This window comes from Salvelinus sp. IW2-2015, unplaced genomic scaffold (assembly GCF_002910315.2).
Source record: "Salvelinus sp. IW2-2015 unplaced genomic scaffold, ASM291031v2 Un_scaffold1951, whole genome shotgun sequence".
NCBI lineage: Eukaryota > Metazoa > Chordata > Actinopteri > Salmoniformes > Salmonidae > Salvelinus > Salvelinus sp. IW2-2015.
In genome coordinates, this window is record NW_019943306.1 from 114,584 (window position 1) to 141,953 (window position 27,370).

The following is a 27,370-nucleotide window of genomic DNA, read 5'->3' on the forward strand; positions in this document are numbered from 1 at the left end:
TACAGTGATACGGGTCTCAGTATAGTGATACCGGGCCTCAGTATAGTGATACGGGTCTCAGTATAGTACGGGTATCAGTATAGTGATATGGGTCTCAGTATAGTGATACGGGTCTCAGTATAGTGATACGGGTCTCAGTATAGTGTACGGGTCACAGTATAGTACGGGTCACAGTATAGTACGGGTCTCAGTATAGTGATACGGGTCCTCAGTATAGTGATATGGGTCTCAGTATAGGTGATATGGGTCTCAAGTATAGTACGGGTCTCTAGTATAGTGATACGGGTCTCAGTATAGTACGGGCTCAGTATAGTGATACGGTCTCAGTATCATACGGGTCTCAGTATAGTGATCAGGTCTCAGTATAGTGATACGGGTCTCAGTAATAGTGATACGGGTTCTCAGATAGTGATACGGTCTCAGTATAGGTATATGGTCCTACGTATAGTGATACGGGTCTCAGTATAGTGATCGGGTCTCAGTATAGTGATATGGGCCTCAGTATAGTACGGGTCTCAGTATAGTACGGGTCTCAGTATAGTGATACAGGTCTCGGTATAGTGATACGGGTCTCGTATAGTGATACAGTTCTCCGTATAGTGATACGGGTCTCAGTATAGTGATATGAGTCTCAGTATAGTGATATGGTCTCAGTTTAGTTACAGGCTCAGTATAGTGATACGGGTCTCAGTATAGTGATATAGGTCTCAGTATAGTGATATAGGTCTCAGTATTTTGATACGGGTCTCAGTATAGTGATACGGGTCTAGTAATGATACGGGTCTCAGTATAGTGATATAGGTCTCAGTATGTGATACGGGTCTCAGTATAGTGATACGGTTCTCAGTATGTGATCGGGTCTCAGTATAGTAGGGTCTCAGTATAGTGATACGGGTCTCAGTATAGTGATACGGGTCTCAGTATAGTGATACGGGTCTCAGTATAGTGATAAGGGTTCAGTATAGGGATACGGGTCTCAGTATAGTGATACGGGTCTCAGTAATAAGTGATATAGGTCTCAGTATAGTGGTACGGGTCTCAGTATAGTGCTAGGGTCTCAGTATAGTGATATAGGTCTTCAGTATAGTGTTAGGGTCTCAGTATAGTGCTACGGGTCTCAGTATAGTGTAGGGTCTCAGTATAGTGCTTGGGTCTCAGTATAGTGATACGGGTGTCAGTATAGTGATACGGTCTCAGTATAATATAAGGGTCTCGGTATAGTAGGGTTCAGTATAGTGATACGGGTCTCAGTATAGTGATATGGGTCTCAGTATAGTGATATGGGTCTCAGTATGGTACGGGTCTCAGTATCGTGATACGGTCTCAGTATAGTAAGGGTCTCAGTATATGATACGGGTCTCAGTATATGATCGGGTCTCGTATAGTGATACGGGTCTCAGTATAGTGATAACGGGTCTCATTAGTGATACGGTTCAGTATAGTACTGGGTCTTCAGTATAGTGATACGGGTCTCAGTATAGTGATACGGGTCTCAGTATAGTGTATACGGGTCTCAGTTAGTGATACGGGCCTCAGTAATAGTACGGGTCTCAGTATAGTGTATACGAGGTCCTCAGTATAGTGTACGGTCTTGGTGGTATAGTGATACGGGGTCTCGGTATAGTGATACAGTTCTCCGTATATGATACGGGTCTCAGTATAGTGATATAGTCTCAGTATAGTATATGGTCTCAGTATAGTCATCAGTCTCAGTAAGTGATACGGGTCTCAGTAATAGTGATATGGTCTCAGTATAGTGTATAGGTCCTCGTATTTGATACGGGTCTCAGTATAGTGATACGGGTCTCAGCATATATGATACGGGTCTCAGTATAGTGTATAGGTCTCTATAGTGGTTCATAGTTGACGGGTCTCAGTTATGATACGGGTCTCAGTATAGTACGGGTTCTCAGTATAGTGATACGGGTCTCAGTATAGTGATACGGGTCTCAGTATAGTGATCGGGTCTCAGTATAGTGATACGGGTCTCAGTATAGTGATATGGGTCTCAGTATAGGGTACGGGTCAGTATAGTGATACGGGTCTCAGTATAGTGATACAGGTTCAGTATAGTGGTACGGGTCTCAGTATATGTGCTACGGGTCTCAGTATAGTGATATAGGTCTCAGTATAGTGTTACGGGTCTCAGTATAGTGTACGGTTCAGTATAGTGATACGGGTTTCAGTATAGTGCTATGGTCTCAGTATAGTGATACGGGTCTCAGTATAGTGATACGCGTCTCAGTATAATGATCGGGTCTCGTATAGTACGGGTCTCAGTATAGTGATACGGGTCTCAGTATAGTGATACGGGTCTCAGTATAGTGATCGGGTTCATATAGTGCTATGGTCTCAGTATAGTGATACGGTCTCAGTATAGTGATACGGGTCTCGGTATACGGTCTCATAGTATACGGTCTCATATAGTGATACGCGTCTCAGTATGTGATACGGGTTCAGTATAGTAGGGTCCAGTATAGTGATACGCGTCTCAGTATAGTGATACGGGTCTCAGTATAGTGATACGGGTCTTCAGTATAGTGATACGGGTCTCAGTATAGTACGGTCTCAGTATAGGATGGACGCGTCTCAGTATAGTGATACGGGTCTCAGTATAGGGATACGGGTCTCGGTATAGAGATACGGGTCTCAGAATAGTATACGGGTCTCAGTATAGTGATATGGTCTCAGTACAGTGATACGAGTCTCAGTATGTGATACGGGTCTCGGTATAGTGATACGGGTCTCGGTAGTGATAGACGGTCTCAGTATATGATACGGGTTCGTATAGTGATACGCGTCTCAGTATAATGATCGGGTCTCGGTATAGTGTACGGGTCTCAGTACAGTGATACGGTCTCGTATAATGATACAGGTCTCGGTATAGTGATACGGGTCTCAGTACAGTGATACGGGTCTCAGTATAGTGATACGGGTCTCAGTACAGTGATACGGGTCTCAGTATAGTGATACGGCCTCAGTATAGTGATACGGGTCTCAGTATAGTACGGGTTCAGTAATAGGTGATACGGGTCTCAGTATAGTCGGGTCTCAGTATAGTGATATGGGTCTCAGTATAGTGATACGGGTTCAGTAAATGATACGGTCTCAGTATAGTGATACGGGTCTCAGTATAGTGATACGGGTCTCAGTATAGTGATACGGGTCTCAGTATAGTGATACGGGTCTCAGTATATGATACGGGTTCAGTATAGTGATACGGGTCTCAGTATAGTGATACGGGTCTCAGTATAGTGATACGGGTCTCAGTTAATGCTCCGGTTCAGTATAGTGATACGGGTCTTTAGATGTTGTACATTGAAATTGAGTCATTCCGAACTTCATATGTAACGTTATATTCCATTTTGTGCGATTTGAGCTGTTTTTCCCTATCACTATCCAGCAGTTCCATTCTCCGTGTAGCCTGCTGCTAGAATGGACAGAGGTATCGCTCGAGTCTCTTGAAAACCAAGTGAAATTGCAAAATAAAGTTTTGGGATGCTTCTATAACTTGCCATTACATCAAAAATAGAGATTTGGTTGTAAAAAACTATTCTCTTAAGTTGGCAGTGATGAATAAACTTGTTTGGTTTATTTTTTTCCCTTTTTAGATGGTGTCTGCACCACGGCGGACTGCACTCAGGCAGGTAAATACGCATACATGCATACATACATACATACATACATACATACATACATACACAGGTAGAATATGAGCTGTTTTTGTCTGTGTGCAGCGTCTCGTCTGATAGAGAACATGGATGCCAATGTGGACCCGTGTGACAACTTCTACCAGTACGCCTGTGGAGGCTGGTTGAAGAAGAACATCATCCCAGAGACCAGCTCCCGATACAGCACCTTCGACATCCTACGAGACGAACTGGAGGTGGTCCTGAAAGGTTTGAAAGTCTTGTAGCTTGGCGCAGTTTGGATTCACTGAGTTTTCCAGGGTGGTGTGAGAGCTGGGTGTGGGTCTGTTGGCCAGGGAGGTAGGAGTGAGAGGGGGCTGGGTGTGGGTCTGTTGGCCAGGGAGGTAGGAGTGAGAGGGGGCTGGGTGTGGGTCTGTTGGCCAGGGAYGTAGGAGTGCGGGCTAGGGTTTGTGTGGTTGGAGGATTTACTGGGGTTAAAGCAGCTTGTCCTTCAAGGAAAAACTGGGGCTCTAGTGTCTAGTGTGGTTAATGGTGTCATCTATCTGCAGTGTTTACTGCCAACGCAGGAACATAAAAAAAAAAAAAGGTGCATAGAGGACAAAGCGTCATCTGAAATCCCGACCTTAGAATAGTTGGAAGCTTTTAACACCATCTGGTTAGCACCATCTTGACAGTAGATTTACAGGAAGGCTTCCCTTACACCTGAAGGATTGGGTGGTGGTGGGGGCTTGGTCTGTCTGATTACATTGGATATATGGATGTCACTGCACGTGGGCCAAATCAAATTGTAAACTCAGCWYAAAAAGAAACGTCCCTTTTTCAGGACCCTGTCTTTCAAAGATAAGTCGTAAAAATCCAAATAACTTKACAGATKTTCATTGTAAAGGGTTTAAACACTGTTTCCCATGCTTGTTCAATGAACCATATACAATTAATGAACATGCACCTCTGGAACGGTCGTTAATTGCCTACCGTCTGTAACCCGTTAGTGTCTTAAGGTCACAGTTGTGAAAACTTAGGACACTAAAGAGGCCTTTCTACGGACTCTGAAAAACAACAAAATAAAGATGCCCAGGGTCCCTGCTCATATGCGTGAACGTGCCTTAGGCATGCTGCAAGGAGGCATGAGGACTACAATGTCTGTACTTTGAGACACCGAAGACAGCGCTAACAGAGGGACAGCCGATCGTCCTCGCAGTGGCAGACACGTGTAACAACACCTGCACAGGACCGGTACATCTGAACATCAACCTGTGGGACAGGTACAGGATGGCAAAACTGCACGAGTTACACCAGGAATGCACAATCCCTCCAACAGTGCTTCAGACTGTTCGCAATAGGCTGAGAGAGCTGGACTGAGGGCTTGTAGGCCTGTTGTAAGGCAGGTCTCACCAGACATCACCGGGAACAACGTCGCCTATGGGCACAAACCCACCATCTCTGGACAGACAGGATGGCAAAAAATGCTCTTCATGACGAGTCGCGGTTTTGTCTCACCAGGGGTGATGGTCGGATTCGCGTTTACTCGTCATGCACCAGCCGTATGCTTCATTCTGTGCATGATTTCTGCAAGATAGAATGTCAGTGTTCTGCCATCCAGCGACGAGCCCGGATCTCAATCCCATTGAGCACGTCTGGGACCTGTTTGGATCAGAGGGTGAGGGCTAGGGCCATTCCCCCAGAAATGTCCGGGAACTTGCAGGTGCCTTGGTGGAAGAGTGGGGTAACATCTCACAGCAAGAACTGGCAATATCTGTTGCAGTCCATGAGGAGGAGCATGCCACTGCAGTACTTAATGCAGCTAATGGCCACACCAGATACTGACTGTTACTTTTGATTTTGATCCCCCCTTTGTTCAGGGACACATTATTCAATTTCTGTTAGTCAGATGTCTGTGGGACTTGTTCAGTTTGTCTCAGTTGTTGAATCTTGTCATGTTCATACAAATATTTACACATGGTAAGTTTGCTAAAAATAAACGCAGATGACAGTGAGYYSWRWTATTTTTTTGTTGTGTAAATTTGTCACATTCGCCGAATACAACCTTACCGTGAAATGCTTACTTACAAGCCCTTAACCAACAATTAATATTTTTAAAGAAAAMATTAGCAAAAAAAGTAATAAAATAAGTAGCACAATTAAAATAATAATAAAGAAGCTATATACAGGGGGTCGGTAGCCTAACAGTTACGAGTGTTGGGTCAGTAACTTAAAGGTCGCTGGTTCGAATCCCGAGCCCAAACATCTGATGTGCCCTTGAGCAAGGCACTTAACCACAATTGCTCCTCTAAGTCTCTCTGGATAAGATRGTCTACTAAATGTAAACATGTGTGGAGTTACAGGTGAGTCGCGGTAAATGTAGGGCTAACATTACTGCATAGATAATACACAGCGAGTAGCAGCAGTGTCAAAAAAAGGGGGTTGATGCAAATAGTCTGGGTAGCCACTCYATTAACTGTTTAGCAGTCTAATGGCTTGGMGATGGAAGCTGTTAAGGAGCCTTTTGGACCTAMACTTGGCGCTCAAGTACCGCTTGCCGTGCGGTAGCAGAGTGAACAGTATGCCTAGGGTGGCTGGAATCTTTGACAATTTTTAGGCCCTTCCTCTGACACCGCCCCGTATATAGGTGCCCTGGGATGGCAGGAGTTTGGACCAGTAATGTACGACCGTATGACTACCCTCTGAAGGCCTTGTGGTCGGCTGCTGATCAGTTGCATACCAGGCAGTGATGCAACAGTTAGGATGCTCTCGATGGTGCAGCTGTAGACCTTTTTGAGGATCTGAGGAACCATCAAATCTTTTCAGTCTCTGAATAGGCGTTATCGTGCCCTCTTCACAACTGTCTTGGTATGCTTTGGACATGATAGTTTGATGTGGACGCCAAGGAACTTGAAGCTCTCATCTGTTCCACTACAGCTCTGTCGATGACAATGGGGGCATGCGGTCTCCGTTTCCTGTAGTTCACAATCATCTCTTTAGTCTTTGATCACGTTGAGGGAGAGGTTGTTACTCTCGGCACCATGCGGCCAGGTCTCTGATCTCCTCCCTATAGGCGGTCTCATGTTGTCGATGATAGGCCTACCACTGTTGTGTCATCGGCAAACTTAATGTTGGTGTTGTGCCTGGCCATGCAGTCATGGTGAACAGGGAGTACAGGAGGGATTGAGACAGTACCCCTGAGGGGTCCCCGTGTTGAGGATCAGCATGGCGGATGTGTTGTTACCTATCCTTTTACCACTTGGGAGCGGCCCGTCAGGAAGTCCGGATCCAGTTGCAGAGGGAGGTGTTTAGTCCCAGGGTCCTTAGCTTAGTGATACGCTTTGAGGGCACTATGGTGTTGAACGCTGAGCTGTAGTCATATGACAGCATTCTCACATACAGTTGAAGTCTGAAGTTCACATGCACTTAGGTTGAGTCATTAACTTGTTTTTCATCACCACAAATTTTTTGTTAACTATTTTTTGCAAGTCGTTAGACATCTACTTTGCATGACACAGCCATTTTCCACAAAATTGATTATGACAGATTATTTCACTTATAATCAGTGTATCACCAATGCCAGTGGGTCAGGAGTTTCATACACTAAGTTGACTGTGCCTTTCAAACAGCTTGGAAAATTCCAGAAAATGATGTCATGGCTTTAGAAACTTCTGATTGGCTAATTGGCATCATTGAGTCAATTGTAGGTTTACTTTGGATGTATTCAGGCCTACCTTCAAACTCAGTGCCACTTTGCTTGACATCATGGGAAAATCAAAAATCAGCCAAGACCTCAAAATAAATTGTAGACCTCTACAAGTCTGGTTCATCCTTGGGAGCAATTTCAAATGTCTGAAGGTACCACATTCATCTGTACAAACATAGTACACAAGTATAAAACACCATGGGACCACGCAGCCGTCATACTGCTCAGAAAAGAGATGCGTTCTGTCTCCTAGAGATGAACGTACTTTTTTGCAAAAGTGGCAAATCAATCCCAATCCTAGTACAAAAGTATCTATATCCACAGTAAAACGAGTCCTATATCGACATAAATGAAAGGCTGCTCAGCAAGGAGGAAGCCACTGCTCCAAACCGCCATAAAAAGCCAGACTACGGTTTGCAACTGCACATGGGGACAAGTCATACTTTTTAGAGAAATGTCCTCTGGTCTGATGAAACAAATATAACTGTTTGGCCATAATTGACCACTTATGTTTGGAGGAAAACGGGGGAAGCTTGCAAGCCGAATAACACCATCCCAACTGTGGACGCACGGGGTGGCAGCAAGCATGTTGTGAGGGTGCTTTGCTGCAGGAGGGATTGGTGCACTTCACAAAATAGATAGCATCATGAGGAAAGAATTCGGTGGATATATTCGAAGCAACATCTCAAGACATCATCAGGAATTAAAGCTTGGTCACAAATGGGTCTTCCAAATGTAAAATGACCCCAAGCATAGTTCCAAAGTTGTGGCAAAATGGTTTAAGGACAACAAAGTCAAGGTTTGGAGTGGCCATCACAAAGCCCTGACCTCAATCCTATAGAAAATATGGGGCAGAACTGAAAAGGCGTGTGCGAGCAAGGAGGCCTACAAACCTGACTCAGTTACACCAGCTCTGTCAGGAGGAATGGGCCAACATTCACCCAATTTATTGTGGAAGCTTGTGTAAGGCTACCCAAAACGTTGACCCAAGTTAAACAAATTTAAAGGCAATGCTACCAAATGCTAATTGAGTGTATGTAACTTTTGACCCACTGGGAATGTGATGAAGAAATAAAAGCTGAAATAATTCTCTACTATTATTCTGACCATTTCACATTCTTAAAATAAAGTGGTGATCCTAACTGACCTAAGACAGGGCATTTTTACTAGGATTAAATGTCAGAATTGTGAAACTGAGTTTAAATGTATTGCGTAAGGTGTATGTAAACTTCCGACTTCAACTGTAGGTGTTCCTTTTGTCCAGGTGTGAAAGGGCAGTGGGTGGAGTGCAATAGAGATTGCGTCATCTGTTGGGGCAGTATGCAAATTGGAGAGGGTATTGTTTTCTGGGATAATGGTGTTGATGTGAGCCATGACCAGCCTTTCAATGCACTTCATGGCTACAGACGTGAGTGCTTTATTTAACTAGGCAAGTCAGTTAAGCACAATTCTTATTTCCAATGAGGCCTACCGGGGAACAGTGGGTAACTGCCTTGTTCAAAGGGCAGAACGACAGTTTTTACCTTTGTCAGATCGGGGATTCGATCCAGTAACCTTTTGGCAGGTTACCTTCGTGTTCTTGGGCAAAGGGACTATGGTGGTCTGCTTGAAACATATTGGTTTATAGACTCAGACAGGGAGAGGTTTAAAATGTCAGTGCAGACACTTGCCAGTTGTCAGCGCATGCTCGGAGTACACATCCTGGTAATCCGTCTGGCCTGCGGCCTTGTGAATGTTGACCTGTGTAAAGGTCTTACTCACATTGGCTGCGGAGAGCATGATCACTCAGTCCGCGTAACAGCTGGTGCTCTCATGCATGTTTCAGTGTTGCTTGCCTGACGGAGCATAGAAGTAATTCAGCTCGTCTGGTAGGCTTGTGTCACTGGGAAGCTCGTGGCTGTGCTTCCCTCTGTAGTCTAATAGTTTGCAAGCCCTTCCCCAATCCAATGTGGCATCCATCAATGCACTTATTGATGAAGCCAGTGACTGATGTGGTGTACTCCTCAATAACATTGGAAAATTCCCGGAACCTATTCCAGTCTGTGCTAGCAAAACAGTCCTGTAGCTTAGCATCTTCTTCATCTGACACTGTTCATTGACTGAGTCACTGGTGCCCCTGCTTTAGTTTTTGCTTGTAATCAGGAGGATAGAATTATGGTCAGATTTGCCAAAATGGAGGCAAGGAGAGCTGTGTAGGTGTTTTTGTTCCCACTCTGGTTGCACATTTAAACTGCTGGTAGAAATTAAGTTTCCCTGCATTAAGTCCCTGGCCAATAGGAGCGCCGCCTCTGGATGAGCGCTTTCCTGTTTACTTGTACAGCTCATTGAGTGCGGTCTAATTGCCAGCATCGGTTTGTGGTGGTAAATAGACAGCTACAAAGAATCTCTAGATGAAAACTCTCTCTTGGTAAATAGTGTGGTCTACAGCTTATCATGAGACGCAAAAACCTTAAGACTTCATTAGATTCCGTTCACCAGCTGTTGTTTCAAATATACAGAGCCACCACCCCTTGTCTTACCAGAGGCGGCTGTTCTATCCTGCCGATACAGCGTAAAACCTTCTAGCTGTATGTTATTCATGTCGTTCAGCCACGACTCGTGAAACATAAGATATTAGTTTTTAATGTCCCGTTGGTAGGATATACGTGATCGTAGTTTGTCTATGTATTATCCAATGATTGTACGTTGGCTAATAGGACCGATGGTAATGCAGATTACCCACTTGCTGTCGATCCTTACAAGGGACCCAGACCTACGTGCCCGATATCTCTGGCTCTTCTTCATGTGATGACGGGGATTTGGGCCTTGTCTGGTGTCTGAATTAAATCCTTTGCGTCCGACTCGGTAAAGAAATAATCTTCTTCCAGTACGAGGTGAGTAATCGCGTTCCTGATATCTAGAAGCTCTTTTCAGTCATTAGAGACGGTGGCAGAAACATTATGTATAAATTAAGTTACAAATAAAGTGAAAAAAAAACACACATAATAGCACAATTGGTTAGGGACTGTGAAACGGCAGCCATCTCTGGCACCATTATTTATTTCTTGAGTTATCTTAGATTAATTCTGAATTTTGAGGAAGTGTATACTGGCTACGGAGTTCCAAATGGACAAACAGTACTATTGCCACTTTTTATTCTTGTATTTCAAGCGAAAGTCTTAAGGGAGGATGCGAGCAAACTTGTTTGGTTCGGCTAGCCGAGTTCTGCTAGCTGCCATCCAAACTGAAGCATGCTTAATGGCAGAGGGGGTTACCATCTGTTAACAGTGTAGAAAATGATTTTCTTCATCCAAAATTAGTCTGGAATAATGGTATACAGATGGGAGGAAATATGAGACTCTCACCCCTCTCTTTTAGCTTATTTTACAGTCAACCTTTTCCTGTTCGCTTTATATGCCCTCAGTCACACTCTGAATCACCCCTTATTTGCCCTTCTCTCTCCTCTAATCTCCTCTTATCTGCCTCCCTCTGTTATGCTCTCCTCCACCTCTTCTCCTCCTTTCTATCTTTTGACGTCTCAAGTATCTGTGTTTAACTTGTATGGCTTTTTAAAGCGTACTGTAAATCAGAGGTAGAGTACTCTTGGGGGTCCTACTTTGTCTGAGTGAATGTGCATGATTGTCCACTGCCAAAGCCTGATAAAAAAAAAAAAAAAAAAATTAAACGCACGTCTGGGTTTGATTCTCAGGTTTATGTCTCTGATTGAATTACAGCAATCAGTCTCCACACTTTCTCTATCAGACGTCATTATCACCAGTACAATACTGTCAGAAAAGCTCACCCTGGTACCAGACGGGTAGACAATTGTGTCTGCTAATAACAGTCAAGGTTAAGACAAAATTCACAGTAACAAACTGTATGAAAAGATGGAGGGGCAAAATAAGTTTGTTTTGTCATTGGTCCTGATGGTCTAATCTTCTGCTGTCGCACACTGAATCCACATGAAATGCGCTTTGTGCCAATGGAAGAATATTGCATTTCAAATCCTGACGGACAGAGATGTGGGATGCTGTATGTGTGCTGCCATGTCTGTCTGTCTGGAGTTTCCTGTCACATCCTGCAGTAACTAGACCTCAGGACCATGGAGCCTGACTGACAAGTGTTCTGCCTGGTCAGCATATCCTGTATCTGTTAACAGCTGCCTGCAGGGTGCTGCTCTGGCCACACATGGACAGCCGTTAACATCAGGTGTTAACAGCAGTAAATAACCTGTACTGTATCGGTATGTGTGTGTTTGTACTGCATGTTTGTGTAGGTTTAAGTGTCTGCTAGGGTTTGCGGCCGCTCATAAATGCCTCACATTGTTCTCCACTGCAATAGAAAGTCATAAAGGAACCCTAAAGCCGCCCACYTACTAGGTTTGGTCTCCTCGGCTATGGCGACACGAACATCTGTGCCTCGCCATACTCCCTTTTAAAAGACCTTCGGCTTAAAGAAAATMAGTGGCAGTATTACTGTTTGTCTCTCTTGAGACGCTGTAGCAACAACAGCCAGTATTTACTTCCTCAAAATAGTGCAAATTAATCTAAAGGTAAAAAAATATCTGATTTAATTTAGACGTTTCTGCTGAGGATCTTAGTTGTGCAGTTTTCCATTTAACTAAGATGTTTGGTCCAGTATTTCTCAAGATAAAGAATGTGCATGAAACTACTCCTCTCATTTAATGACACCCGTTCCCACTGCTACCACTGACCCGTTCAGTACGGGGACATCGGTTCGCTCTGCATTGTGAACCCGAAATGAAGACATCAAAAAATGACAATCCCTAGGCCTATAGGCTAAGCCTATGCTGCGTTGTATGCCTCTTGAGTAAATCTGAGCTGAAAGAACATTTCTGTTTAAACAACTAGAGGCCTTAATCTTCAATTTTAAAACAATTGTGTGCACAAAAAAAAAAAACAGCTGAAAACCCCCCCCCAAAAAACAACACAAACGAACAAAAAACGACAACCTCTTGTCATAATATATGCACAAACTGTTTTGACGGACTTAATGAGGCACTGCTCTTGGCTCTTAACCACAGCTGTGTGTGGGTAGGCCAGTTTTCCACCTCTCTCTTGTTTCAGGTATGGCGTACTCTGCAATAATTTGCCCAATTGACCGTGAGCTTTTTAATTGTACCTTGTTTGTGCCGGAGGGAGAAATAGGAAGGAGGGAGAGAGACTGGTGCAAGTCCAAAAGAGAGYAATGTAGAAAGATGGGGATGAACTTAGAGAAAGGGAAGTGAGGAAATGGYAGGTGACATGGTGGTTATCTCTGTGGGAAGGGCCCAATGAGCTGTCAGTGACATCATAAAGGGTCAGACAAAATGTCTGTCAGACAGACAAGCGTGACATCAGAGGGTTAGATAGAGCGGATCACTTTTTTCAAATGYTCACCGCCTTTCAAGGTGTGTTGCACGATGTTTAAAAACATTGTCTGACTTGCGCCTATATGGCGATTTGCATGAACTTTATAAAAATCAAAGGTCATTCACTGCAAGTTTCTGCAATTGCTCTTCACCACCTTCATCGTGCAGCCCTCACCTGCATTGTGGGAGGCTCTATCGTCAACCAGACATTCTGTGTTTTTTTGTTTGTTTGACCCACGCGAACATGACCAAAGAAATAACTGAAACGGGAACCAACTTTGCCTTGATTCATGTATACAGTAGAGATATACATATTTATACTACCGTTCAACAGTTTGGGGTCACTTAGAAATGTCCTTGTTTTTTAACTTCTTATGGCTGAGATCCCGCAAACGGGATCGATTTATTTTAAAATAACATCAAATTGATCAGAAATACAGTGTAGACATTGTTAATGACTATTGTAGCTGGAAACGGCAGATTGTAGATATTCCATTAAAAAAAAAGAAAAATAGAGGCCCATTATCAGCAGCCATCCCTCCTGTGTTCCAATGGCATTTTGTGTTAGCTAATCCAAGTTTAGCATTTTAAAAGGCTAATTGATCATTAGAAAACCCTTTTGTAATTATGTTAGCACAGCTGAAAACTGTTCTGATTTTAAAGAAGGAATAAAACTGGCCTTCTTTAGACTAGTTGAATATCTGGAGCATCAGCATTTGTGGGTTTGATTACAGGCTCAAAATGGCCTGGAACAAAAACCTTCCTTCTGAAACTCGTCAGTCTATTCTTGTTCTGAGAACTCAAGGGTATTCCATCCGAGAAATTGCCAAGAAACTGAAGATCTCGTACAACGCTGTGTACTACTCCCTTCACAGAACAATGCAAACTGTCTCTAACCAGAATAGAAAGAGTAGTGGGAGGCCACGGTGCACAACTGAGCAAGAGGACAAGTACTTCAGTGTCTAGTTTGAGAAACCAACACCTCACAAGTCCTCAACTGGCAGCTTAATTAAATAGTACCCGCAAAACACCATTCCCAACGTCAACAGTGAATAGGCGAATTCGGGATGCTGGCCTTCTAGGCAGAGTTCCTCTGTCCAGTGTCTGTTCTTTTGCCACATCTTAATCTTTTCTTTTTATTGGCCAGTCTGAGATATGGCTTTTTATGCCTAGAAGGCCAGTGGCTAGTCGTAAAATCTGTCATGATTGATTGTATTGTTACAGGCCCACTATGTGGTTGTTAAAGTCCCATTTGGAGATGTATGGTCGTTTTTCTCTGCATAACATTTTAGAAGTTGTCCCTTTTTCAGGTTTAGAAGAAGTGGCTGCTAAATTCTAACTCCCATTCGTGTTAGCAAGGCTAGCATACAGAAATCAGTGGTGGTACTCTGTTTTTAACTGTAATGCAGTAGATTGGTGACAATGACATGAATATGTATTTGGGTTTGACATCCATACAAGCATTATACTCTGATTTTAACCTCCCAGATAGTATGAAATACACATTGGAAACAATAGCATAAATATAGGCAAATTCTGCTGGGGAGGGGGGGGGGCAATTAAGAGATTTGGGATCTTTTCCCACGRATTACCATGGCACTTCAATTGTTTAGGTTGAGTTCGATTGACCTCTTTACCGCATGTATGTGGTTAGACAGAATGTCTGTACGTCAGACATCTTATGACAGCACAGAGGGTCAGACGGCACTAAGTCAGAAGTCAAGTCCAACAAATCTGTGCTCCATGTTCAGCTTGTCAGCAATTCTGCAGTTGCTGCCTGGGTCTGTAGAACATATACATGGAGCATTTGCTCTGCAGAGACACACTTCCTGTTTAGTTCCTTTTTATCAGGATGGGCCCTGATGTTGGTGCCAGATAAGGTCACATTATTTAAGTGCGTGTGTGTGTGTGCCTCACGAGCATCATGTGGTCTTTAATCCATATGCGCGTACACACACACACACACACCAGTCAGTTGTTAATCCAATCATACACAACTGATCTGTGCCCTTTGGCAGGAAGCTCCCTATCAAGGGTTCCTAACCCAGAGCTTCATTAAGATTAAATGAGCAGATAAATAGTGTGCACACTAGGCAATGAGACGGCAGGGGTTCTGCCCTAACCGGAAGAGGGGGTGCTGGGAATCAGGGTAGAGGGAAAGAGGAAGATTGGGATGACAGATGGCTGTTACTGTAAGAATGAAGAAAGAGCGGGGGGGGGGCAGATGAAAGGTAGAAATACAGAGTGGGTGATACAAAAAGGTAGAGAGAAAAATAAAAGCACATTCTTTGTCCTAACTCTAGCCAATGTGTTTCTTCCTACTATTACCACTGCTAGTGCATGTGGGAAGGACCTCCGATTTTTAAAGCATTGTTTTTACCCTGCTTGTTCTTTGTTCTGTGATGTTTCTCAATGTTTGTTATGTGGTGAAAAGCAGGGGTGCCAGCAGACAGATGGCTCCTTGGCCTGGGGTCTGGCTGAGTTCTGTCTGGTCTGGCTGAGACCTGTTGCGGTGTCTCCGGGGGGCATAATATTGTCCTCAAACACAGATTCTATGCTCCATGTTTCTCACAACACTCGCAGCTGAACTGATCTCCCKCCTCATTATAGATGTTTTGGAGAAAAGCGTGGAGGGGGAGGCCAGTGCCCTCACTAAAGCCAAGACCCTCTACAGATCCTGCACCAATGASAGTGAGTCTGCTGGTCTGTTTTGTTGGGGTCAATAACATTTAAGTAAAGACATTTCAGTCAAACCTACCTTTTTAAACTGTGAGTTAACCTTGGTCACTTCCTGTTTTTCTTTTCTCCCACCTCTGAAGGTCAGATTGAGAAAAGGGGCGGAGCTCCTTTACTAGACATGCTCCCTAATGTATTTGAGTGGCCAATAGCAACAGACAACTGGGAGAGAGACTATGGTAAACTACACTGCTCTTCTAGCACTGTTTCCTACACCCATTTTTGTTTACCTATCCACAATCCAATCCAATTCAATCCTCCTCTGTCCTCTCCTCCTTTCTCCTCTCCTACTTAGGTGAAAGATGGAAGTTGGAGGATGCCATTGCCAGACTAAATGAGAAATACGGAACTCATGTCTTGGTTAACTTTTTTATCGGCACTGATGACAAAGACTCCAATTCACACATCATTCATGTAGGTGGCCGTCACGCACACAGAGACACACCTATACCTCCGTCACATGCACAGAGACACACCTATACCCCCGTCACATGCACAGAACAACCTATACCCCCGTCACATGCACAGAGACACACCTATACCCCCGTCACATCAGGCACACTATACCGCATGCACAGAGAACACCTATACCCCGTCACATGCACAGAGACTACACCTATACCCCCGTCACATGCCAGAGACACACCTATACCCCCGTCACATGCACAGAGAACACACCTATACCCCCGTCAGCATGCACAGAGGACACACCTATACCCCGTCACATGCACAGAGACACACCTATACCCCGTCACATGCCAGAGACACACCTATACCCCGTCACATGCAGAGACACACCTATACCCGCTCACATGCAGAACACACCTATACACCTCGTCAACATCAGAAGACACACCTATACCCCGCTCACATGCAGAGACAAGCACCTATGACCCCGTTCCACTGCCAGAGAACCACCATTACCCCGGTCACTGCAGAGACAACCATACCCCTGGATTTGCGCACCTACCATCCCTCACATCCCCAGCGACAAACCGTCACAGCAGAGACACACCGATACCCCCGTCACATGCACAGAGACCACACCTATACCCCTCACCCGATGCACAGAGACAACCTTACCCCCGTCACTGCACAGAGAGCACACCGTACCCCCGTCACATGCACAGAGAACACACTTACCCCGTCACATGCACAGAGACGACACACCAGTACCCCCGTCACATGCACAGAGAGACACACCTGTACCCCCGTCACATGCACCAGAAAGAGACACACCTGTACCCCCGTCACATGCACCCTTTAACCCTCTCTGGTAGGGATTTAGTGTACCTATTTGCTCAATAAACTACTGTAAATCTTTTGTATACCTTAAATCTAACAGTGTGAAGTATTCACACACTAAACTCTCTGAACCTCCTACATTAGCAGTACATGCTCTCATTGGTCACACAACCTCTACGTTTTTACAGAATGGCACACACATCCGCCTGCATTTATTTACCAGTCATTGTTATTTTGATTTGTTTAACTAGGCAAGTTGATTAAGAACAAATTCTTATTTTACAATGACGGCCTACACCGGCCAAACTCCAACCAGGACGACGCTGGGCCAATTGTGCGCCGCCCTGTTATATGTCTACGAATGAGCCACTGCACTCCTTAAAGTATCCTGTTCAGTTTAACAGTCATACCAACTATTAACGATGCAGTTTCTGACCTAATGAATAATATTGATAGGCTTTATGGTCCAGGTGTTTAGTGTTTAGTGAGTGTATTGGCTTTCTCCTGCTGTTGAATGATTGGCTGCTTTCGTCCTGATTTTATCATTCTTTTTTCTCTCTCTTGCCAGTTTGACCAGCAAACCAGCCTTGGCCTCTTATCCAGAGATCACTATAGCTGTACTGGGTCCTATGCAGAGGTAGGCATGTACCTGCTAAGCACATACACACATTATTTCTCTGTCTGGAGCTGTGGAGGAAATGAGTTCTCTGTACGGGTATGTCTGGGTTTCCCGTTGTTCTGATCACTGGTCCATCCACCCAGAACACACAACGACCCACATCAGCATAGATTCCAAGCCCTCAGCATCAATTTAGGATAAGATCAACATCCTCTCCAGGTAATTATTGCTGACGCTMGGTCCAAACCTCCAGTATGGGTTAATGAACTTCAGGACTTGTTATGAAGAAGTCTAAAGCCGTGAGGTTTTCAACTTGAATATATTACTGTAGTTTAATGATTAAACTAATCATCAGCATAGACATGCTCTAATGGTTTCTGAACCTCCTCTGCTAGTGTGTTTACACAGACCTCCAGATAAACCTGTTTGCCTGAGGAGGTTTCTGTTCTGGAGAAACGGTCAACCCCAGTATTATCCCCCTAAACACTGGTCACATTTTTTTGGCCCACGGATCTCCCACGTTTCAACACATCTTACTGTTACTCYTGTCAATATGACTAGCTGGAGTGTGAGTGGATGTGTGTATGTTAGTTTGGGGGTATATTGTGTGTGTGATGAGACATATTTGGTCGCAGGCCAACCCAAACCACATGTTTGAAGTAGACATTCTCTCGAATGGTTTCACTGTACTAAGTACCGCCGCTGATTGATATTGTGTACTTGCCCGGGCTTGGTGAGATTAGGTGTGTTTGGTGCTTTTGATATTCATTTTGGATGAGAGCGAGTCTCTTTATATGGAGTTCTCTTCCTGTCTCTTAATACCAAACGGAAGATCATTGAGCCTCATTTATATTTACAGTAATGTGAATACAGTATCTCTCTTTATCGTTACAGTAATGTGAATACAGTATCTCTCTTTATATTTACAGTAATGTGAATTCAGTATCTCTCTTTATAGTTACAGTAATGTGAATACAGTATCTCTCTTTATAGTTACAGTAATGTGAATACAGTATCTCTCTTTATAGTTAGTGATGTGAATACAGTATCTCTCATTATAGTTACAGTAATGTGAATACAGTATCTCTCATTCCTCCTTAGCTACCCAACTACTTCTGACCGCTCTTCTTTTCCGTTGATACTACAATACGTGTGTTTCTGTGTGTGTCCTCCCAGCCATGTAGAGCATACAAGCAGTTCATGATAGACGTGGCCAAGCTGATCCGCACCGACCGCAGCCTGGTGGTCAACGAGACCCAGATCAGAGAYGAGGTCACCAGGGTCATTGAGCTGGAGAAGGACATCGCCAATGTAAGTTCAACACCACTTCTCTAGGAACACCTGCTTTACTTATGATCTGCTGTTTCTTAACAAATGACTGGGAAGATGAGAGYTAATAGTGATCCTCTAGATCAGGGAGTGGGCAACTCCAGTCCTCGAGGGCCTGATTTGGTGTCACACTATTTCTATCCCTAGCAAACACAGCTGATTTACGTTATATATTATATATCCTACCGTTCAAAAGTTTGGGGTCACTTAGACATTTCCTTGTTTTTGAAAGAAAAGCAAATTTTTTTTGTCCATTTAAAATAACATCAAATTGATCAGAAATACAGTGTAGACATTGTTAATGTTGTAAATGACTATTGTAGCTGGAAACGGCTGATTAAAAAATATAAATAAAAAAGGAATATCTACATAGGCGTACAGAGGCACATTATCAGCAACCATCACTCCTGTCTTCCAATGGCACGATGTATTAGCTAATCCAAGTTTATAATTTTAAAATGCTAATTGATCATTAGAAAACCATTTTGCAATTATGTTAGCACAGCTGAGAACTGTTGATTTTAAAGAACACTTGTTTGGTTACTACATTTTTCCATATGTGTTATTTCATAGTTTTGATGTCTTCACTATTATTATTACTTGCCAAAACTATAGTTTGTTAACAAGAAATTTGTGGAGTGGTTGAAAAATGAGTTAATGACTCCAACCTAAGTGTACGTAAACTTCCGACTTCAACTATATGTATGTATACCACTGGTCAAAAGTTTTAGAACACCTACTCATTCAATGGTTTTTCTTTATTTTTTTCCTATTTTCTAGTAAAAATAAAGAAAAACCATTGAATGAGTAGGTGTTCTAAAACTTTTGACCYGTGGTATACATACATACAGTTGAAGTCGGAAGTTTACATACACTTAGGTTGGAGTCATTAACTCATTTTTCAACCCCTCCACAAATTTCTTGTTAACAAACTATAGTTTTGGCAAGTCGGTTAGGACATCTACTTTGTGCATGACACAAGTKATTTTTCCAACAATTGTTTACAGACAGATTATTTCACTTATAATTCACTGTATCACAATTCTCCCACCCCTAAATGGAGTAAGCTAATGGACAACACCGAGGCTTCTTCTTCCAGCTTTACATACTATATACATTTTATGGACAGTCTATTTTACAATAGTTCTATTTTCTTCGTTTTTACTCCTGTCCTTCCTCAACTTACCACCTTACTCCTGTCCCATCTATTTCTGACATCCGGTTTTTCTATTTGCCATATCTTTCAAACTGTGCTTTCACAAAAGTTCTTAAACCATATATGTTTTACGGCTCTGGTTCTTACCAGTTGGTGTGGTAACCAGGTGGTGCTGGTTCTTACCAGTTGGTGTGGTAACCAGGTGGTGCTGGTTCTTACCAGTTGGTGTGGTAACCAGGTGGTGCTGGTTCTTACCAGTTGGTGTGGTAACCAGGTGGTGCTGGTTCTTACCAGTTGGTGTGGTAACCAGGTGGTGCTGGTTCTTACCAGTTGGTGTGGTAACCAGGTGGTGCTGGTTCTTACCAGTTGGTGTGGTAACCAGGTGGTGCTGGTTCTTACCAGGTGGGTTGGAACCCGAGCCCATGTGCTCTTTCTAAACAGATAAACAGGTCCCATTGCTCAGTGCTACACTGCTGCCTTTTACAATAGAACCAGAATGTTCTGGTTCTGACATTTACAGTATAGGGACTCCTTGGCCTCCAAAAAGGCTGTTTGTTGCTGTTGGAGGTGTCTGGACCTACACTGCTGAGAGTGTTTGACAGACAGGTATTTATGATGTGTCCAACAGTGCCTGTTTTTGATAAACATACAGTTAATGGTGTTGGGTACTGAATCATTCCCCCCACAGGCCACTGATACTCCAGAGGACCGTAACAACCCAGTTCTCCTCTACAACAACATGGAGCTGGGTGTTCTCAATGCTAACTTCAGCCTGGAGGTCGACACACAAGTAAGAGACTGTGTGTGGGTGTGCGCGTGCTATGCTTTAGTTTTCTGTTCTGTTAACTATGTCTGATGATAAACCCCTCTTCTCAGGTGTTTAACTGGAGTGACTTCACCAGGAAGATCATGGGGACGGTCGGCATCACTGTGCTTGACACAGAGCGTGTCATCAACTACGCACCTAACTACTACAGACGACTCAACCCCGTCCTAGCCAAGTACACTAAGAGGTGAGCACATTGACTCAACCTTGTCCTAGCCAATTACACTGAGGTGAGAACGTTGAAAAAGACACAGAATTATAAAGTGATGATAAGCATCAGTTAATCAAACATTCTAATCTAGTGCATTGTAGATAGTTGCTGGTGTAGTACCTCCATGTTGTTGTTTCCAGAGACCTGCAGAATTACATGGTGTGGCGTTTTGTCATGAACATGGTGGTGGGTCTGAGCAGGCAGTACAGGGACACCAGGAAAGCCTTCCGCAAGGTACAGACACGTTATCTCCTCCTTTTACTTTCCCTCCCTCCTTTCGCTCTACACCATCTTCTCTTCCTACATCTCACCATCTCTCTGGTGTGTGTGATGTCATCAGTGTGAGCCATGCTGCGTTGTCCCCTGCAGGCGCTGTACGGTACCACGTCGGAGGCAGCGGTGTGGCGGCAGTGTGCCATCTACGTCAACAACAATATGGACAACGCAGTAGGAAGACTGTACGTAGAGGAGGCCTTCTCTGGGGAGAGCAAAGAACTGGTGAGGTTAACGAGGGGGTGGGGGGGAGAGTGTTTGTGTACCCAAGCCTTGTATGTTTACTTACGATACAGCAGCAGTGGGGTTCTCATCTCCTGACAGGTCACTCTACTTCTATCTCCTACAGTCACCTCTACCTCATCTCCTACAGTCACCTTCTACTCTCATCTCCCTACAGTCACTCACTCTACTCTAACATTACTCCTCTCCTACAGTCACTCTACTCTCATCTCCTACCAGTCATCTACTCATCTCACCTAACTGTCACCTCTACTCATTCCCTACAGTCACCTTCTCTATCTCCCTACGTCATTCTCTACTCTATCTCCTACAGTCACCTCTATCTCATCTCCCTACATCACCTCTACTCTCATCTCCCTACAGTCTCTACTCTCATCCCTACAGTCACTCTCTCTCATCTCCTACAGTCACCTCTACTCTCATCTCCTACAGTCACCTCTACTCTCATCATCCCTACAGTCACCTCTACTCTCATCTCCCTACAGTCACACTTACTCTCATCTCCCTACAGTCACCTCTACTCTCATCTCCCTACAGTCACCTCTACTCTCATCTCCCTAAGTCACCTTACTCTCATTCCTACAGTCACCTCTACTCTCATCTCCCTACAGTCACCTCTACTCTCATTCCCTACAGTCCACCTCTCCTCATCTCCCTACAGTCACGCTCTACTTCATCTCCACAGTCACCTCTACTCTCATCTCTACAGTCACCTCTACTCTCATCTCCTAAGTCCTCTACTCTCATCCTCACCTCACTACAGTCACCTCTCACTCCTCACACCTCTCTCACAGTCACCTCTACTCTCATCTCCTACGTCACCTCTACTCTATTCTCCCTACAGTCACCTCTATCTCATCTCCCTACAGTCACCTCTACTCTCATCTCCCTACAGTCATAACTCTCATCTCCTACAGTCATCTATCTCATTCCTAATCACCTCTACTCTCATCTCCCACAGTACCTCATCTCATTCCTACAGTCCCTCTACACCCTCATCATCTCCTCTACAGTCTCATCTCTCTACAGTCACCTCTACTCTCCCCTACAGTCACCTCTACTCTCATCTCTCCTACAGTCACCTCTACTCTCATCTCCCTACAGTCACCTCTACTCTCATCTCCCTACAGTCACCTCTTACTCTCATCTCCCTACAGTCACCTCTACTCTCATCTCCCTACAGTCACCTCTACTTCATCTCCCTAGCAGTCACCTCTACTCTCATCTCCTACAGTCACTCTACTCTTATCTCCCTACAGTCACCTCTAATTCATCCCTACAGTCACCTCTTCTCTCATCTCCCTACAGTCACCTCTACTCTCATCTCCTACATCCTACTTTCATCCTACAGTACCTTATCTCACTCCTACAGTCACCTCTACTCTCATCTCCCTCAGTCACCTCTACTCTCATCTCCCTACAGTCACCTCTACCTCATCTCCACATCACCTCCTCTCATCTCCCTACAGTCACCTCTACTCTCATCTCCCTACAGTCACCTCTACCTCGACTCCTACAGTCTCTACTCTCATGTCCTACTCCATTCTCTCTCATCTCCTACAGCACCTCTACTCTCATCTCCTACAGTCACCTCTACTCTCATTCCTACAGTCCTTACTCCATCTCCTACAGTCACCTCTATCTCATCTCCTACAGCATCTACTCTCAATCTCCCTACAGTCACCTCTACCTCATCTCCTACAGCACTCTACCTCATCTCCTACAGTCACTCTACTGTCCTCATTCCCTACAGTCACTCTACTGTCCTCACTCACTACAGTCACCTCTCTGTCCGTCATTCACAATACCTCTACTGTCCCTATCTCACTAAGTCACCTCTACTGTCCGATCATCTCACTACAGTCACCTCTACTGTCCGTATCCCTACAGTCACCTCTACTCTATGTCCCGTCACTCTCCTACATCACTCTACTGTCATCTCCCTACAGTCACCTTACTGTCACGTACTCCTACATCACCTCTACCGTCATCTCCCTACTCATCTCTGTCCCGTCACCTCCTACAGTCACTCTACCGTCATCTCTACAGTCACCTTCTACGTCCGTCATCTCACTACAGTCACCTCTACTGTCCCGTCATCTCACTACATCACCTCTACTGTTCGTCATCTCACTACAGTCACCTCTAGCTGTCCTATCTCCCTACAGTCACCTCTACTGTCCGCATCTCCTACAGTCACTCTACCGTCATCCTACAGTCACCTTCTACGTCATCTCCTACATCACCTCTACTGTCTCATCTCTACAGTCCTCTATGTCCCGTCATCTCCCTACAGTCACCTCTACCGTATCTCCCTACAGTCACCTCTACGTCGTATCTCCCTACAGTCACCTCTACTGTCCCGTCATCTCACTACAGTCACCTCTACTGTCACGTCACTCTCACTACAGTCACTACTCGTCACTCTGTCACCTGTCCGTCATTCCCTACAGTCACTCTACTGTCCGTCATCTCCCTACATCACCTCTACTGTCCTCCCTACGTCACTCTACCGTCATTCCTACAGTCACCTCTACGTCCCGTCCTCCCTACAGTCACCTCTACTGTCCGTCATCTCCCTACAAGTCACTCTACAGTCATTCTCCCTACAGTCACCTCTACTTCCGATCTCCTACAGTCACCTCTACTGTCCCGTCATCTCACTACAGTCACTCTAGTCTCTCATGTCTGTCACTCATCACTACAGTACTTACTGTCCCGTCATCTCACTACAGTCACCTCTACTGTCCCGTCATTACTACAGTCACCTCTACTGTCCCGTAATCTCCCTACAGTCACCTCTACTGTCCTCATCTCACTACCAGTCACCTCTATGTCACCCTACAGTACTCTACTATTCTATCAGTCCTCTACTGTCCCTCATCTCCCTACATCACCTCTACTGTCCCGTCATCTCCTAGCACCTCTACGTCATCTCCCTACAGTCACTCTACGTCATCTCCCTAGCAGTCACCTCTACTGTCCGTCATCTCCCTACAGTCATCTACTGTCCCGTATTCACTACAGTCACTCTACTGTCCGTCATCTCACTACATCACCTTACTGTCCGTCATCTCACTACAGTCACCTCTACTGTCCCGCATCTCACACAGTCAGCCTCTACTGTCCGTCATCTCACTACAGTCACCTCTACTGTCCCGTCATTCCCAGTCACCTCTATGTCCGTCATCTCACGTCACTCTACGTCATCTCCTACATCACCTCACCTCATCTCCTACAGTCACTCTACCCTCATCTCCCTACAGTCACTCTCATACTCGGTCATCTCTACAGTCACCTCTACTATCTCTACATCACTCTCACCTATCTCCCTAAGTCCTACTACCGTCATCTCCCTACAGTCACCTCTACCGTCATCTCCTACAGTCACTCTACTGTCCGTCATCTCCACAGTCACTCTACTGTCCGTATCCTTCCCTACAGTCACTCTACGTCATCTCCTACAGTCACCTCTACTGTCCGTCATCTCCTACAGTCACCTTACTGTCTCATCTCACACGTCCTCTACTGCCGTCATCTCACTACAGTCACCTCTACTGTCCCGTCATCTCACTACAGTCACCTCTACTGTCCGTCATCTCCTACAGTCACCTCTACTGTCCACGTCATCTCCCTAAGTCCTTACTCCGTCATCTCCCTACAGTCACCTCTACTGTCCGTCATCTCCCTACAGTCACCTCTACGTCCCTACTCTCTACAGTTCACTCTACACTTCATTCTACAGTCACTGTACCCGTCATCTCCCTACATCACCTCTACTGTCCGTCATCTCCTAACACTCTACGTCAGTCATCCTACAGTCACTCTAGTCCGTCATCTCCCTACAGTCACCTCTACCGTCATCTTCCCTACAGTCCTCCTCTACCGTCATCTCCCTACAGTCACCTCTACTGTCCGTCATCTCCCCTAATTCACTCTACAGTCCGTCATCTCCACGTCACCTTACTGTCCGTCATCCTACAGTCACTCTACGTCCTCATCTCACTACAGTCACCTCTACTGTCATGTCATCTCCTACAGTCACCTCTACATGTCCGTCATCTCCCTACAGTCACCCTACTGTCTTCCGTCATCTCCTACAGTCACTCTACGCGTCATTCCCTCCACTGTCCCGTCATACTCACCTCTGTCCCGTCATCTCCCTACAGTCACTCCTAGCTCTATCGTCCCGTCATCTCCTAAGTCACCTCTACTCCTGTCCCTCATCTTCCCTACTATCAGTCACTCTATGTCCATCTTCTTACTGTCCCTCTACTGTCCTTCTCACTACAGTCACCTCTACTGTCCCGTCATCTCACTAAGTCACCTCTACTGTCCCGTCATCTCACTACAGTCCTCTACTGTCCCTCATCTCACTACAGTCACCTCTACTGTCCGTCATCTCACTAAGTCCTCTAGTCGTCATCTCACTACAGTCACCTCTAGTCCGTCATCTCCTACAGTCACCTCTACCGTCATCTCCCTACAAGTCCTCTACCGTCATCTCCCTACAGTCACCTTACCCGTCATCTCCCTACAGTCACCTCTACTGTCCCGTCATCTCCTACAGTCACCTCTACTGTTCCGTCATCTCCCTACAGTCCACTCTAACTGTCCCGTCATCCTCACTACAGTCACCTCTACTGTCCCGTCATCTCACTACAGTCACCTCTACTGTCCGTCATCTCATACAGTCACCTCTACTGTCCCGTCATCTCAACTACAGTCACTCTAACTGTCCCGTCATCTCACTACAGTCACTCTACTGTCCCGTATCTCACGTCCTCTACTGTCCGTATTCACTACAGTCACCTCTACTGTCCTCATCTCACTACAGTCACCTCTACTCTCATCTCCTACAGTCACTCTACTCTCATCTCCCTACAGTCACCTACCTCATCTCCTACAGTCACTCTACCTCTCTCCCTACCAGTCACCTCATACTCCTCATCTCCTCAGTCACTCTACTCACTCCCTACATACACCTCTACGTCATCTCCTACAGTCACCTCTACGTCATCTCCCTACAGTCACTCTACCTCATCTCCTACAGTCACCTCTTACTCCCCGTTCATCTCTCACTACGTCCCTCTACTTCCCGTCATCTCACTAACAGTCTCCTCTACTGTCCCGTATCTCCCTACAGTCACCTCTACTGTCATTCACAAGTCACCTGTACCTGCCCGTATCACTACAGTCACTGTACTGTCCTCACCTTACTCACATAATTTCTGATATGTGAGCTCCTTTCTCTCGCTCTCCTCCTATGCTCTCAGTGTTTCCAGCAGGCATCTACAGCCTCGTTCTTCGTAAAGGCAGACCAAGTCTTGATTTTTGGCGGTATCGGCATGGTGATGGACATGAGATCACTCACGGGTTCGATGACAACGGTAAGAGCTGTGCACATAGAATTCGCTTCATTAGAATTGACAGTCCAATTTCAAAGTATTGTTTTATGACGTGGACTAGCTGGTCAGCTGTCCTTAACAGAGTTTGTTTGTCCTGGTTGCCAGGTCGTAACTATGATAGATGGTGACTGAAGGATTGGTGGACGCCAACCTCCACCAGACTTTGTGAATCTGTCCAAGTGCATGGTGGACAGTATGGAAGCTTCTCCTGGGACCTGCCAACGGACTGAATGCATGTTTACCTCTCCTCCTTTCTCTGCATCTGTTTTCTCTTTTCGGTGTGTGTGTCATGTAACAGTCTGGGTGGTCATTTGACCCCCACCCCATTTTTTTTTTTTTTTTTTTTTTTTTTTTTTTTTTTTTACACTGCTGCTACTCGCTGTTTATTATCTATGCATAGTCCTTCACCCTACCTAAACGTACAAATTACCTCAACTAACCTTGTCCACGCACACTGACTCGGTACCGATACCCCTGTATATAGCCTCGTTATTGTATTTTTTACTTTAGTTTATTTGGTAATATTTTCTTACTATTCTTGAACTGCACTGTTGCTTAAGGGCTTGTAATAAGCATTTCACTTTTTGTATTTGGGCATGTGACAAAGTTTGATTTGATACCCTCCAAAAAATGCTGTCT

General features: G+C 44.9%; 1 pseudogene; it reads left to right on the forward strand.

The window, feature by feature from the left end:
* LOC112072527 (neprilysin-like) overlaps positions 1-27,370 on the forward strand; it is a 52,551-nt pseudogene that overhangs the window by 18,230 nt on the left and 6,951 nt on the right.